This window comes from Asparagus officinalis, chromosome 9, assembly GCF_001876935.1.
Source record: "Asparagus officinalis chromosome 9, Aspof.V1, whole genome shotgun sequence".
Classification (NCBI taxonomy): Eukaryota; Viridiplantae; Streptophyta; class Magnoliopsida; order Asparagales; family Asparagaceae; genus Asparagus; species Asparagus officinalis.
The window spans coordinates 37,776,647-37,793,684 of NC_033802.1; the positions used below are offsets into that span (position 1 = coordinate 37,776,647).

The 17,038-nt window shown below is 37.2% G+C and overlaps 2 long non-coding RNA genes across 2 annotated transcripts; one reads left to right on the forward strand and one right to left on the reverse strand.

The window, feature by feature from the left end:
• On the forward strand, nt 6,833-8,842 carry LOC109824432. The gene is made up of 3 exons (XR_002242638.1): nt 6,833-6,948; nt 7,052-7,167; nt 8,374-8,842. It is a non-coding gene; the product is annotated as an uncharacterized LOC109824432 (long non-coding RNA).
• LOC109823637 lies at nt 9,672-10,163 on the reverse strand. Its single transcript, XR_002242428.1, has 3 exons — nt 10,101-10,163; nt 9,938-10,000; nt 9,672-9,846 (listed from the first exon to the last, which is right to left on the reverse strand). It is a non-coding gene; the product is annotated as an uncharacterized LOC109823637 (long non-coding RNA).

Here is a 17,038-nt window from a genome sequence, read left to right on the forward strand (position 1 = left end):
TCTACATTTTTCAAGTATTAACATCGTTTCACTGGGTAAGAGGGAACATCATGAGTGATTTATGCATCTCTTTATTGCACACTTCTTGCTCTACTTGCTAATCTGCCTGAAACATTGATGCTAAGTAGAAACCACCTGAGCCATCCCCTTGGTGGTTTATCTTCGTTGACTTGGGAAATGTGAAAGGATAAACTGTATCCAAACATCTAACCGATAAAAGGGTTAAGATAACTAGTCCAGATGAATTGAAGCGAGTTAAATGATGCAGTCTAAATGATTTCAGGTGAGCTAAAATGATTTCAAGATGAGTATAATTATCACTTCAAGTGTCTACCAGTTTCAATCGTTTTCTACTTGAAATGGGTTAGCTTGACATTTTTCCATTATTTCCTTCTTATACCTTTGCCACAAGTTATTCACAAAGTTGTATAGCTTAGAAGAGCATGAGTAGTTGGGCGTTGTATCAGGAATTCTTGTAGCTGGGGTCCGGGGAATATTGATTGCAACATGCTCTTGTGTTTTAGACAGAGGTGGTGATTCTTGCACTGTTGGCCTCAATTCATGCGGACCGACCATTTTGCTTGCGCATTTCAAAAGTACGATCATGATTTAAATGAGAGTACTAGCATATGCAACATTGAGTACATACATGTGTACCCCAAATGTGTACCACTAGCAAACGCAATTGCTCAAAGACAGAAAAAAAGACTTTCTTTAGCTGATACTATTGCCAATTATATTATATAATTATCTCCTTTATACAATTTTCATAAATAAAATACAAAAACCTATCATCCATGCGAGTAACATATATGTTGTTATATAGCTGTCCATGCTACAGAAGTTTCAAGTTTCCACACATTTTTCCAAGGAAAATATCTAGGCATTAATCGCGTACGTTAGACATTTTAGCGTATAACTAGATATCTACTCCTTTATAATTAAAAGAGGATCCCAGAATCACTGTTTGTGTTACAGTAAATTCATGTATCATTATCACTGTAGCACAGGGGGATGCTATAGTGTTTTTAAAAATGTTACTGTAACACAGGGGGTGTTGTATTGTTTTTAAAAATGTTACTGTAGCAGAGGCGGGAAACCGTAACATTTAAGTATTACTGTAGTAGAGGCGGGATGTAGCATAACTTATTGATTATTCAAAATATCAGGTATGAGTGTGGAGAAACTTATTAATTGGTTAGAACCGAAAAAACCGAATCAAACCGCACCGAACGGACTTGCAACGGTTCGGTTCGGTTTTGAATAATTGACGGTTCTGTTCGGTTGTTCAAAAATTGATAAAAACCGATCGAACGGACCGTTTGCACACCCCTACCTAAAACCCTGCTTTCTTCTCTTCCTCCTCTCATGGCGACTTCGAGGTCGCAGGCCGTGAAGTGCCTGAATACTTCAGCCCAAAGCGATTCACTCTAAGCTCTCTCCCTAAATCCTACTTCTCCTGCAATGTTATTTCTTTCAATTTATCATCTTTTTGTTTTCCCCCCCAGTTCAAGTGTATCTCCCATAGAATCGAAGAAATCGACATCAATGTCTACAAGAGCCTCGATCCCTTGAGGCCCGAGCCCAAAAGCTCCTCCTTTTTCCTCGACAGTCTTTTGTATTGGCGAGTAAGTTTAGTTTCCTTAAACCCTAGGGTCAGTGGCATAGCCGTAAATTGAAGCTGGGAGGGGTTGTTTCTCCTCTTAAAAGAATTGTGTGTTTTTTCCGAGAGAATTGTGCCATATGTTTAAAACAATTATTTTGGAGTTAAAATGCTGCTTGAAAATCAAGAATGAGACAAAAACAAGGAAATTTTAATTGATACTTTTGTTTAGGCTAATTAGCACTTAACTACCCTATAGTTTTTGTTAGTTTGTATATATATACCCCCACTTGTTTTTGGCAGCGCTAATATTCCCTTAAGTCTTTAGAATTGGCACTTTCATACCTTCCAGTTATGCAAAGGTGAGAATTTTCTTCTTAATAGCTCCATGTGACTCTCACATGCTAATTTTAGAACTTTTTAAAACTTAATGTTTATTGAATTTACTATTTAACGTACTCGAGTAATAGTTCCATGGGTACAAACGTTAAAGATTGAAATATTCCAAAATTAGCAAATGTGTGTCACATAAGAATATCTAGGAGAATATTCTTATGTTTGCATAATGGCTTAGTGTCAATTTTAAGAAATTCAAGATGCATAAGTGCTATAAAAAGCAAGTGAGGTATATAAGGGCAAACAGGAGAATCTAAAGGTACTTGAATGCTAGTTAGCCTTCCTTTATTATCACTTGCTAAGATAGCTAGCTACATATAAAAAGTGAGTAACATAGCACATCTCAAACTAAGAGATCAGCATGTGCAGCTTTCTTAAATTCAGAACCAACTCTATATGTTTATTATTTTTGTTTTTTATTATTTTGGTTGTTTGTATTGGGAGGTTGTTAAAGTTACGGGTTGATTGTTAAGGTTACGGGTTGGTTGTTAAGGTTAATGGTTTGTTGTTAAGGTTGTGAATCCTCTCTTTCTCTTTCTTTTTTTTATTAAAATATGATGGGGATTATTTTATTATTTTTGTTTTCTCTCTCTCTTTATCATGATGTACCAAGAGGATCTTTAGATAGGTAACCCTAACAATTAAACCCGTAACCTTAACAATTAAACCCGTAACCTTAACAATAAATCCGTAACCTACACAACAAATCCACAACCTTAACAACAAACCCTTAACCTTAACAACCAACCCGTAACCTTAACAATCAACCCGTAACTTTAACAACCTCCCAATACAAACAACCAAAATAATAAAAAACGAAAATAATAAAATAATCATCATCAATCATTTCAACTATCCTCTTGGTACATCATGATAAAGAGAGAGAGAAAACAAAAATAATAAAATAATCCCCATCATATTTTAATAAAAAAAGAAAGAGAGAGAGAGAGGATTCATAACCTTAACAACAAACCCTTAACCTTAACAACCAACCCGTAACCTTAACAATCAACCCGTAACTTTAACAACCTCCCAATACAAACAACCAAAATAATAAAAAACGAAAATAATAAAATAATCCTCATCAATCATTTCAACTATCCTCTTGGTACATCATGATAAAGAGAGAGAGAAAACAAAAATAATAAAATAATCCCCATCATATTTTAATAAAAAAAGAAAGAGAGAGAGAGGATTCACAACCTTAACAACAAACCCTTAACCTTAACAACCAACCCGTAACCTTAACAATCAACCCGTAACTTTAACAACCTCCCAATACAAACAACCAAAATAATAAAAAACGAAAATAATAAAATAATCCTCATCAATCATTTCAACTATCCTCTTGGTACATCATGATAAAGAGAGAGAGAAAACAAAAATAATAAAATAATCCCCATCATATTTTAATAAAAAAAGAAAGAGAGAGAGAGAGGATTCATAACCTTAACAACAAACCCTTAACCTTAACAACCAACCCGTAACCTTAACAATCAACCCGTAACTTTAACAACCTCCCAATACAAACAACCAAAATAATAAAAAACGAAAATAATAAAATAATCATCATCAATCATTTCAACTATCCTCTTGGTACATCATGATAAAGAGAGAGAAAAAACAAAAATAATAAAATAATCCTCCATCATATTTTAATAAAAAAAGAAAGAGAGAGAGAAGGGTATTATGGTCTTCACATGTTTTAATGTCTTGGGTTTTGTGTTTTGGGGGCTCAGAGAACAGATTCTTTATTTTTAGGGGTAAAACACCCATTGACCAAGTCCTGGGGGTGGGAAGCATGTTCACTTGGCTTTTGGGGGCTGGAAGCATTTTTCCCTTTTTTTTATTTGGAGTATGAAATTTTTTTTTGGACTCAGGAACTGAACACCGCAGAGGACTTCATCTCGTTTTATGAGGAGATGATGCCTTTAGTCCAGACGGTGCCGCGAATTTTATTCGAGCAGGATAAAATTTTCTCCGAGCTTATCCGGAGAGTGAACATGAAAGCGCAGTTGTCCCTCGAACCGATACTAATGTATGTATGCTTGTCAAACTCTGCTTTCTAGGTGCAGTGCTTATTACATAGTTTTATTACCTAGTAGCATTGTATGCCATAGGCAAGTGTAAAATTTTTGTATGTAGTTTGAATATGCTATGAGCTAGTGGAACAAAATGCATGCTTGCATAATTTGTTGAGATAAAATTATCCTTGTAAATGATTAACATAGATGTTGAGCCAAGTCTTTCTTGGACTACCTTTAATTATCCATGATTTTTTTGCGTAGAGGCGGTGTTCACTTATATGTTACTTGTTTGAACCTGTTTCACAATAATAACAGAGTTTGGTGTGTAGATTAGCTTTTCTCAGCAATAGTCTTCAATGGCTCTGAACTTAGGTCTTGAAACTGTTATGTGGGTGGTATCTTCTCATGATTATTAGTTGTGGTGAGGATCTACGAATTGGTAATCTAGGTAGCCTTTGGTTGAAGGTATCTTCTCATGATTATTAGTTGTGGTGAGGATCTACGAATTGGTAATCTAGGTAGCCTTTGGTTGAATGCTCATCACATTACTTACAAAGTTATCAAAGGATCTACGAATTGGTAATCTAGGTAGCCTTTGGTTGAATGCTCATCACATTACTTACAAAGTTATCAGGTTTTAAGGTTATATTTTACCGAACTATCTCCAATCTTTTGAGCTTACATTCCTTCATAGAGCATAATTGTTTATTCTTTTTATTTCTTATCAAATGTCTCGGAGTTTCCTTAAGATTTACCAACTTGGACATTTTATATTTAACTATTTTGTGCTGGAGTTGTGGCTTACTGCAGAAACGTTTAACATGCATTCCAAGTGTAAATATTATTAAACGTGAAGGAAGCTTGGCATACCCAAACTTAGACTGAAAATTGTCATGTGAAATTAAGTTAACCTCATCATAGGGTTCAAGCTTGTTAAATTTCGCCCCCTCCAGAATTTGGTATAATTATGATTGCACATGAGCTTAGTCCTGAGCTTATGCATCTAGTCTTCAACATGGGTTCAACCATGAGTTGCTGAATATATGCAAGGTCATCCTAAGTATTAATGTTAATCACAAGAATCCATTGACAGCCTTTACAAAGGAAATTTACCTATTGCAAGTTAATTGTATATTTGGCGTATTCTAAGATCTAGGTCTAGAAGTTTGTTGGCGTGATTGCTTGACTATTGAAGAACTATTGCATCACAAACGAGCAAAAATCAAACTTTTATTGATGGGCATTGCTGCCATAGCAAAGGGCATATATAATGTAGGTTCACTGCACTTTTTGGGTGTAAATGGTAGATGGGGGTTGTGAGTTACGGATTTGTGATTCAGGTCAATTTTAAGACTAGAAGTACATAAATGCAAACACTTGAATACTGGATTTGTGATTCAGGTCAATTTTAAGACTAGAAGTACATAAATGCAAACACTTGAATACTAATACATATGCAACAACAACAATTAAATCTTATGGGACTAGAAGTACATAAATGCAAACACTTGAATACTAATACATATGCAACAACAACAATTAAATCTTATGGTAGAAGTTGGTGTTTGATTCATAATGTGGAAATATATTTTGTTCATACTTATTACCATCTTTATGAAATGAACGTGAATGTTAAATGTTTCTCTAGAATATTAATTTATATTATCTCAGAGAGTAACTCCTTATATTTGCATTCCTAGTTTGTGCTAGTTCCATTTTCTTGTCAATTTCATCCAAGCTGCTCAGTAGAAACTGAACAAATAATAGATATTCTGAACTTTTTATGAATTATCTGTCTGATTGAATTGTGCAATACTCACTCCTTTTGGCTTTCCATTTGATTAAATGTGTAATATTTGTTCGTTTTGGAAATTTTTACTTGTTTATACATATGTTCTTTTATTGAATTTCCCGTGTGTTGTTTGTTTGTTTATGCAGGTTAATAGCTAGTCTATCAAGAGATATCCTACAAGAATTCTTACCGTAAGCTTTCTCACCTTGTGCTATTCTTCTAAGTCTCTGTGCGGCCTTTGATTCTACTATCGGAAACCTTTTCTTCTTTGACTGGCATTTGGCATGCACAAATTCTTCATCCTAAAGGAAAAAGGGTTATTTTCATGCACATTTTTATTGATAACTTGTCCTGGTAAAGTGTAAGATGAGAGTTATTGATGTGTTATTCGCAAAAAGTGTGTTTTTCTTCTATGACTCGCATGTGGCATGCACAAATTGTTATGTTATTCGCAAAATAGCATTGTAGCATTTTAAAACGGAATTACCGTAGCAGAAACAAAAGGTGAGGCCGTGCTTTGCATGGGGTGCACAATAGTTAGTTATATGTAGACCTGTCCATTCGGGCCGCGCAAAATCGGAGCCTAGACCCGGACCCGGACCCGGTTGCCCCAGGCCTGCCCGGATTTTTTCTTTGAAAAAAAAACCCCACCTTTTTTATCTCGAAGTCTGTCCAACCCAGCTGTCAAACCCCGACTCCCCAGAAACAACCCCCCTTCGAAATCGAGATCAGAACTCTCCCCAAATCCTCCCTCTCCACCTCTCCCCCTTCGATTTCGCTCAGGCCATCGCTCCCCCTTCGATTTCGCTCAGGCCATCGCTCAGGCCAACCCACCGCCTCTCCCCAAATCCTCCCTCTCTGCCTCTCCCCCTTCGATTTCGCTCAGGCCATCGCTCAGGCCAACCCACCGCCTCTCCCCAAATCCTCCCTCTCCGCCTCTCCCCAGAAACCCCTCCCCTTCGAAATCGACCCCAGATTCGACCCCAAATCCGCTCGTTTCGGCCTCTCCCCCTTTGATTTCGCTCAGGCCAACCCACCGCCGCCGCTCGGACTGAGAAATCGGCGACCGCCGCCGCTCGTTTCGTCTCGTGAGGCCAACCCCGACTCCCCCTTTCGATCTCTCTTGACAGGTAAAATTTCAAATTCTCCTCTCTCGACCGCCCTCCTTTCTTCTTACTGTAATGTTCTGTAAATTCTAACATTTACTGTTAAATTTTGAAATATTTGTTCTAGGGTTTAATCGAGTCGGAAAGGTGGGGTAAGGGTGTTGGGATCTACCTTCTGTACTTGACGCCGGCATTGAGTTTGACAGCGATCATCCATCCTCACCGCAGCCCTCTTTGATTTAGGTAATGTCCTAAAATTTGAGAATTTGATTCAAATATTGAGAATTTGTGCTCAAAGTATGTGTATCGTGGCGGTGGGAATTGCCTTTATTTTTTTACGGTTCATATTTCTTTGATTTTCGGAACCATGAAGCAATGTCACTCTTTCTCGTTCTGTAGATATTTACCATTTTAGAATAAAATTAAATATTTTGTTAATAGATATACTCACTACAGTAATGGGGTACTGCAGTAATGTATATGCTAAAATCTCGATGTTTCTTAAGCAAATAACGACACTCTTAAAAACAGCATGTTTATATAATCTCGATGGTAATTTTGGTAAAATATATAACTGGATCTAGACAGTGAGACGGACATGAGATCGTTAATTGCATTACAGAGAACAAAAGTTGGCATTATAGAGAAATAAAACATGTTACAAACTTCTTATTCAAGGAACTTTTGAATGTTCCATCAGCGTAGCTGATATGAAGTCAGGTTGCCTGAGATCTCCCAATACCCTAAAGGGCCTTAGCAAATGACAAAGATATAACTTCATGCAGATCAACATCCAAACATGAAAAGGAAGGGAGTGCCTAACGTCGGTAAGGCTTGCTTTTAATGCTCAGGAAACAACAGCTTGTTTAGATGCTACCGTTAGTACTAGTCGCCTTCCTTTGTCATTATCCTAGAGAGCAAGATAAGTTCATTGTCCAATCTCCAAAAAACTGATGCTTGGCCAATAGCACATCAAAAAATGATGTAAGAGAAGAATTGACCCCCTTCACCGCAGCCCTCTTTAATTTTGCCATTTTGTGGTGATGTATTATGTAATCCAAGTTCATTCCTCCACAGTCAAATGTTATTTTTGATTATTGATCCTACAGTAAAATTCATAAAGTATATGCTACTTTTGCAAATTTTAGGAAGTCATGGAAGCTTCAGTTTTGGGCTTACCAGTATTGTGCTTTAATTTTACCAGGTTTAATTAAAGCAAATTTATAAAGTATATGCTACTGCATGTTTGCAAATTATATGACAAAAAACACAATTACATCTTGTGATTGTAGCTATTTCCAGAGTCATGCAAAATCAAATGGATGTGATTTTATTCTTCACTCAGTGGTAGCAATTACTTCTCGAATTTGGACTTATAATTTCTCTTAATTCCACAAAGAAATTAAGAGAGTTTTTACTGTGATTTTGCTTCAAACCATAATTTTTTAGGTGGTCCATGGCAAGAAAGAGTTTTTACATTGTGAAGAGAGGTCGACGATGTGGAATTTTTAATAATTGGGAGGACTGTAAAATACAAGTTGATAAATTCCCAAATGCCGTATGTAAAGGGTATGCAACGTACGAAGAGGCTTTGGTTGAATGGGATAAGCACAGCATCGCTTGTGATTCAGCATCCAGTACAGGGCATGTCCAAACACCTTTTTATGTCCCGACACCTGATTCTGCATCGAGCTCAAGAACTACTATTCCCCCATCTATGCTTTTGCATTAGGTTCAGTGTTTACAATATTAGTGTTTGTAATATGTATCGTTGTCATATTTATTTTTTTCTCTCTTGCAAAAAATATGTGATTGTGAGAACTTATGTATCGAGTAACTTATGTGATTGTGAGATTGTGAGAACTTATGTATCTTGTGAGAACTTATGTGATTGTGAGAACTTATGTCATATTGTTTGTATCAGATCAATAGCAATCTGCGCTGCTATGGATGTTTTATTAGCTTAGTTTAATTCTATATTAGAGATGTACTGTGGATGTTTTATTACTTTGGCTTCTTTCTAACCCTGATATATATCATGCATCCAGTGTGGGAGCCTTACGTATGTAAGGTCCAAGCCAAAACAGCTGGAGCATAGTTATCATTTATACGACAGTCATGTTTGATCAGTCATGTTTGATAGAAAGCTTCTTGCTTCCTTCCTTGTGACATAATTTGGCATAAATCTATCTTAATAAGCTGACACCACCTTAAATTTTCCACCTCAAACGTAACATGTTTTATGTTTGATGATAGCAACTAGAAAGCCAGCGTGGTGCTGTAAATGCGAAAGATCCATGGGGTTTTGATGATAACAGGTTGACTAATTTTGCTCAACGCTCGCTGCCTCCTGAACAACATCGCATGCATTACTTGCGTACACGAATCAGCCGACGAGGTGAGAGTGACTCAATTAGATGGGCAAAAGAACATAGAGGAGTTTTTTTTAACTGTTAATTATGCAGCTACATACGTAACGTTTCATGTCAATTATGCAGCCTTGCATACGTGTTTCTCTATCAATCAACACTTTGGTCAACAACTCTCAAATAAATGCCTCAACTCAAACAGCCTTTGAACTACAAATCATATCACAATACAATTCACATACATCAGCATAAATGAAAGTTACTACAAGAACTGCATAAATGAAAGTTACTACAAGAAGCCATAGAATTAAAACTTACAAACTTCACAATACAATTCACATACATCAGCAGCTACAAGACAGAGTTGTGGACTACAAGACAACAATCCATATCAAATAACCAATAACACACACACATACTCGGTCTTAATACATTAGTCTTAACACATCAGCAGCTACAAGGCACAATCAGTCTTAACACAATCAGTCTTAATACATAAAATGTAGTAATACATCAGCAGCTACAAGACAATCAGCAACAGTTGTGGATGAACCTGCAAATAAATTGTTTGTTAAAAGTTAAAAACAAAGTAAATAAAGCGCTGTTAAAGATTGATACACAAAAATGCAAGCAATCATACGTACATTAATCATGAGATATGACTTTTTGAACAAACCAATACATCCACCACCCGTGCATATGTTTACCTGCAAATTATATGACAAATTAATCATGAGATATGACTTTGTGCTATCAAGTTTCATAAACTTATATAGGGTTAAAACTGAATATCAACGAAAATGGTACCTTTGCAAGTTAACTTTACAACTAGTTCTATAATGCCCGAGTTCACCACATCTGCTACATATGCGTTTCTTCCTTGTTTGGATTAGTTCGGGGTTAATATCTAGTTAGCTACATTTGAGATATATGGTATATACATGAGGGTTTCCTTGTTTGGATTAGTTCGCTCGATGTACTACGTCTCTTGTTGTAGATTTCTAAGTATTAATTTCCATTAGACATGGGGAATATGATTTTAGGTAGTCTATACCTAATAGATAGAGCCTTCATTACATCTAGTAGCCTTTCCTCTGGGGACGGATGAAGGTGATCTTGCTATAGCGCTCTGACGCTCTTGTTGTTCTTTTTGTTTTAAACTTCTCTTTTAGACAACCTAGAGTTTTGGAGAGCCGCAGGATGACGGAGTTATTGCATAGTCATCTTCACATGAGTTATTAGTAGAGACTCCACGGTAGAGTTTATCTCCATTCGGACATTGGAGTTTTGTATCACACTTTGTAAAGGCTATGAGCCTTAGTTACATTTTTAGTTATTTCATGTCGAGACATATTCTTTATTTCGGATATCAGATGTATTCCAAATTGTTCACCGAGACATAATTTATTTATGAGACACTCCTTTCTATATCATGTTTGTTGTAGTTATTTCCTTTCTTTAGCCTGCTTTGTACCTGCACTTTATTTTGATTCCACTAGAGGATATTGCTGTGATTTGGTGAAACTTGTTGTAGCACAGTGTGGGTGCATGGCAAATTTGACATCTCTGGGTTCACCTTGGACTGTAGCCATGTGTGAAATCAGTGGCGTCACAGTTGGTATCAGAGCTCTAGTTCCAGTATCCTTAGAATCATCCTGTAATGAGTCGTGGAGCTAGAATAGAGTTTCTTAGGATTCATGTATAGAGTCCGCTAAGAGAGAGAGAATTACAGAAATGTAAATTACGTATTATTGCAGACTTTGTGGGAACATCAGCTGTATGCAAAATTTAGCAAATGTGAATTCTGGTTATCAGAAGTCAGATTTTTAGGCCATGTCATCAGTCAGGAGGGCATTACAGTAGATTCGACTAAAGTAGAAGCCGTACTTGATTGGGAACCACCGAAGACAGTTACAGAGGTTCGTACCTGCTTAGGTCTGGCAGGCTATTACAAAAAATTTATTCAAGATTTCTCGAAGATTGCCACGCCACCCACACGCCTTACTAAGAAGGGTGTACAGTTCATTTGGAGCACAAAGTGCCAGAAGGCATTTGAGACATTAAAGACTAAGTTGACTTCAGCACCAGTATTGATTATTCCCAGCAGAGTGCCAGAAGGCATTTGAGACATTAAAGACTAAGTTGACTTCAGCACCAGTATTGATTATTCCCAGCAGTGATAAGACTTTTGTTGTCTACACTGATGCATCCTTATCGGGTCTTAGAGGAGTATTGATGCAGACCCAGAGAGTTGTAGCCTATATCTCGAGACAGTTGAGGATTCATGAGCAGAATTATCCCACGCATGATTTGGAGCTAGCAGTAGTGGTCTCTGCACTGAAGGCGTGGAGACATTATTTGTACGGAGTATAGTTTGAGTTATTCATAGATCACCAGAGTTTAAAGTACCTCTTTTCACAGAAAGAACTCAATCAGAGACAATGACGATGGGTAGAGTTTATAAAGGATTACGAGTTTGCTATACAATACCATCCGGGAAAGGCGAACATAGTAGCAGACGCGTTGAGTAGGAAGCGTCGTCGCGGGCTAGCGGCTTTGAGGTGTTCACTACATCGGGATCTTATTACCCTCAGCTATTATGATTTCAGGCCAGAGATTGGCGGAGGCAGTGTTTTCTTAGGAGCTTTATCAGTGCAGTCGTCTTGGAGAGATAGAGTAGTCAGAGCTCAGTTAGAGGATTCTTGGATTTAAACCCGTAAGGGGGAGATCTCCAAGGAGCCCAAGGATGATTGGACTATTGGAGTAGACGGAGGCCTTCGGATGAAGGGTAGGATTGTCATGCCGAATAATCTACAGCTGAAGAGAAAACTTTTTGACGAGGCACATCATAGTAGATATACAGTGCACCCAGACATGACGAAAATGTATAAGGATCTGAAGAGGTAATTTTGGTGGAGTGGTATGCGCAGAGAGATTGCAGAGTATGTGGCTAAGTGTTTTACCTACCAGCAAGTTAAGGTAGAACATCAGAGACCTGCAGGAACTCTACAGCTTTTACCCATTCCCGAGTGGAAGTGGGCGGATATTTCTATGGATTTTATAGTAGGGTTGCTTAAATCAAAGAAAGGAAATGATTCTGTTTGGGTTATAGTGGACAGATTGACAAAGTCAGTGCATTTCTTACCCGTGAGAACGACTTATACGGTAGACACATGCGAGGATTTTTATTCGAGAGATTATCAGATTGCATGAAGTTCTGGAGATGATTGTATCAGATCAGGGCTCAGTTTTCACATCCCATTTTTAGAGGAGTTTCAGAATGTTTTTGGTAGCCAGTTATCATTCAGTAGTGTCTTCCACCCTCAGACAGATGGTCAGACCGAGAGGGTGAATCAGGTGTTAGAGGATATGCTGAGAGCATGTGTTATAGATTTTCAGGGTAAGTGGGAGGACCACATCCCATTGATTGAATTTGCATATAATAATAGTTATCAAGCTACCATCGAGATGGCGTCGTATGAAGCCTTATACGGGAGGCCTTTCAGGTCGCCTATATGTTGGGCAGAGCCAGATAATAGTTTATTACTTAGCCTGGAGCTAGTTAGGCAAACCACGAAAAATGTGGCATTGATTCGAGAGCGCATTCTTGCTGCACAGAGTAGGCAAAAGAGTTATGCAGATCAGCGGAGACGACCCTTAGAGTTTCAGGTCAGAGACTTAGTTATGTTGAAAGTATCACCGATGAAGGGCGTTCAGCGATTCGGTAGACGGGGAAAGCTTGCCCCGAGATATGTTGGTCCCTTCAGGATTATCGAGCGCATTGGAGCTGTTTCTTATAGGTTAGATCTTCCAGCATCGATGTCGAGTGTACACGATGTATTTCATATTTTAATGCTTAAGAAGCATTTACGTGACGAAGAGCAGTAGAGGGTGATTGATTCACCAGAGGTTGAGATCCAGGATGATTTGACTACCTTAGAGATTCCAATATGCATTCTTGCTAGAGAGAATAAAAAGTTTAGAAACAAAGTCATTCCATTAGTGAAAGTTCAGTGGAACCGGCAAGGAGCCGAAGAGATTTCTTAGGAGCGCGAGGAGGATGTTCATCGCGACTACCCGCACCTGTTTGAATAGGTAAAGTGTTGATATTTAAATGTGTTTATATGGGTTGATAGATTTGATTATATGTGTTGTTTAGTCACATTTATATTTAATGCTAGAATGGGTCATTCAACACTTAGCTCTTAATTATTTGGAACTTGTTTAGTCACATTTATATTTAATGCTAGAATGGGTCATTCAACACTTAGCTCTTAATTATTTGGAACATATGGTATATATATGGGGGGTTCCTTGTTTGGATTTTTCGCACGACGTACTAGTTCCGTCTAAGTAAGGGTTAAGTGAGAATGTACTCATTTTAGTTTGTTAACTTTAAATGTTGCTCATATTTCAAATCGGGAGATTAATGATACGAGATGTGTACGTGAGGGTTTCCTTGTTTGGATTATTCCCTTTTTGTGCTTTTCTCGTATTATTAATCTCTGCGATGCGACTGCGGAATTTTGAGGACGAAATTCTTTTAAGGGGGGTGAATATAAAACCCCTAAAATTTGTGTTAATATAATTAATATGAGGTTAATTATGATCTATGAATATTTATTTTGATAAATATAGTTAAATGGTGTATGAGTATGATACCATGTGTTTTGAGTATGAACGAGTTCATACATGAGAAAGAAAAGAGTCGAAACATGCACAATAGCAAAAAATATGAGTACCTGGAAAATTCCAGTCCGTTCGACTGCAGTCCGGTCGACCGTCACGGTCGACCGCGAGACGTGCAGAGAGTTTTCTCATGTTTTGAGTTGGTTTTAGTTTTCTAAAGCCCATATCCGTTTTCTGGTATTTATATATCATATGTTCACGATATTTTTAGTTTTCTAAGAACCCTAACAGCCACCAAAACCCCTTTAAACCCTAATTTGATTCTTGGAGAAGATTAGAGGCTTTCAAGTGGATTTTTGCGTGATTTTTAGCATTTGGATTAGAGATCTTCTTTGGCTTGGCTTCTTAAATATTTTTCTACAAATCCCAGGCAAGTTCATATCTGCTAATCCCCCTCCTAGCTTTTAAAATGTTTTTAAAGAGTTTTTAACATGTTTTATAGAGCCAAATTGACTAGTTTATGAATAAAAGTCAATTCTTTTGTATTATATGTATAAAGACTAGGTCTTTCCATGTTAAAAAGTTTGAGAACAAATTTACAGAAATATTTAAGATCTAAAAATGATTTAAAACGTTGCTTAATCTGAAGAAAGATGATTTGTTTTTCGTTTTGAGTTTTTATACATGAATTAGGGTTTTGTGTATCAAGTTAATGCAAATAATCATACTATATATGTTGAGATTACTTCCAGAAGTTTCTATCTGCTGTAGACATGTTTTCAAGCAAGTATTTTATTATTTTAATCATGTTTGGATCACATAAACACGACGTGAGCACAACACACACTGTCAGTATGAGAATCTGGAAAATCTACCCACGGTTGACCGCGCCTTAATGGCGGTCGACCGCGTGCAGGACAGAGGCCAGGGTAGACCCTGTCTGAAACCCGTCGTGGTCAACCGTCGCGTAAATTGCGGTCGACCGCCACTCAGTCTTTGGCCTGTGCATGTTTTGTTCAACTGTTTGAGGTTTTGAGCGAGTCTCTTGACCTTGTACTGTTATGATACCATGTTTATAAGTTGTTTAACACCTGGGATGTCAGTGAATATCAGATATGGACACGCACACCGAGATATGTGCACGTATTTTAGATTATGTTGTGTTAACATACTTTTTGTCATAATTTAATTTGATAAATAAATACGAAGAGTATTGAAAACTTATGTATCCGGAATGGAGAGATAAAACCTATTTTCGCAGGACGATTGAGTAAGAGTATTATAAAAGTATCGTCATTTCATTGTATCCGGAATAGGGAGATAAAACCTATTTCTGCAGGACGATTGAGTAAGAGTATTATAAAAGTATCGTCATTTCGAATAGGGAGATAAAACCTATTTCTGCAGGACGATTGAGTAAGAGTATTATAAAAGTATCGTCATTTCATTGTATCCGAAATAGGAAGATAAAACCTATTTTCGTAGGACGATTGAGTAAGAACATTACAAAAGTATCATCATTTCATGTATCCGGAATAGGAAGATAAAACCTATTACCGCAGAGCGATTGAGTAAGAATATTACAAGAGTATCGCTATTGCACTAGGAGATGCACACATGTAAGTATTATTTGTCGTATTTTTCTTCCGTAGTGATTTCCCGCGAGTAGGGTACTTTGTTTGAGACCGTGGCATACATGATATGGCTTATGGTTGACCTTTTGTTTTGGATGAGATCCCTCTTATATTAGAGCTGTCTACTCGAGTGTAGTTTGAGATGAGATATTTATTCTACATGTTTGAGGTTTGGAGTGTTTTCCTTTTGTTTACTGTTTTCATTCATAGAGTTTGGAGTTGGTATTTAGGGAGTCACAATTTGAGACATGGTATATATATGAGGGTTTCCTTGTTTGGATTATTTCGCTCGACGTACTAACTCTCGTGTTGTGATTTCCTAAATATTAACCTCCAGTTAGAGTTTTATGAATGATTTCATACGTATATGTACTAACTCTATTTTCTATATACTCCTATCCCTTCCCCTGGGGAGAGGTGGAGATGATCTCGCTATAGCGCTTTGATGCTCGTTGCTTTCCTCCCTTTCAGGCAGCGAGTCCGACGCACGGAGAGTCGCAGGTTGATGGGATTTCTTCGTAGACTCCATCTAGCTATTTATTATTTAGTAGATTTTTCAGAACTCCACAGTTAGTCGTTTATGTTCAGACTCTAGACTTGTATTTTATTTTGTAGAGGCTGAGAGCTATAGTGATATTTTATTTGACTCATTATACTTGAGGTTTATTTTTAGATTTAGAGATATTTCTATTCTATTTGTAGTTGGGCTCACTGAAGATTATTCTCATACTTCTTCTGTGTATATCTGGTTTTGCTCTATTTCTTTTATTTGCATGTCTGTACCTTCACCTATTTGTTGTTTCCACTAGAGAGATAGTAATTATGATAGTGAAACATGTCGTTGCACGGTGTTTGGTGCTTGACAAGTTTGATAATCTGGGTTTCGCCTTGGACTACAATAACATGTTTCACCAATCATAGTAATATCCTCTAGAGAAATCAATTATGAGTGAAGGTACAAAACATGCAAGATAAGAAAAAGTAAATACAATAGACATGATGTAGAAAGATATATCTTATAAATGATATCATGTCTGAATTGAAATAAACTAAAATACATCTGGAGTCTGAATAAAAGTAAAATGTCTCAACATGAGTCAACTGAAAATCGTACAAAGGCACCTAGCTTTTACAAATGGAATACAACTCTAATGTCTGAACAGTGAAAATAAATCTATGGTGGAGTCTCTACTAATAAATTACGCGACAGCGACTATGCCAGAAACTCCATCATCTTGCGGCTCTCCGGAACTCTGAGCTGCCTGAAAGGAAAATTTAAAAGAAAAAGAACAACAGCAAGAACGTCAGAGCGCTACAGCAAGTTCACCTCCATCTGTCCCCAGGGAAAGGGCTGCTAGATGATGAAGTGGAGGCTCTATCTATTAAGCATAGTTTACCTAGATTATTTTCCCTGTATCTAATGGAATTAATATTTAGAAACTTACAACTCGAGACGTAGTACGTTGAGCGAAATAATCCAAA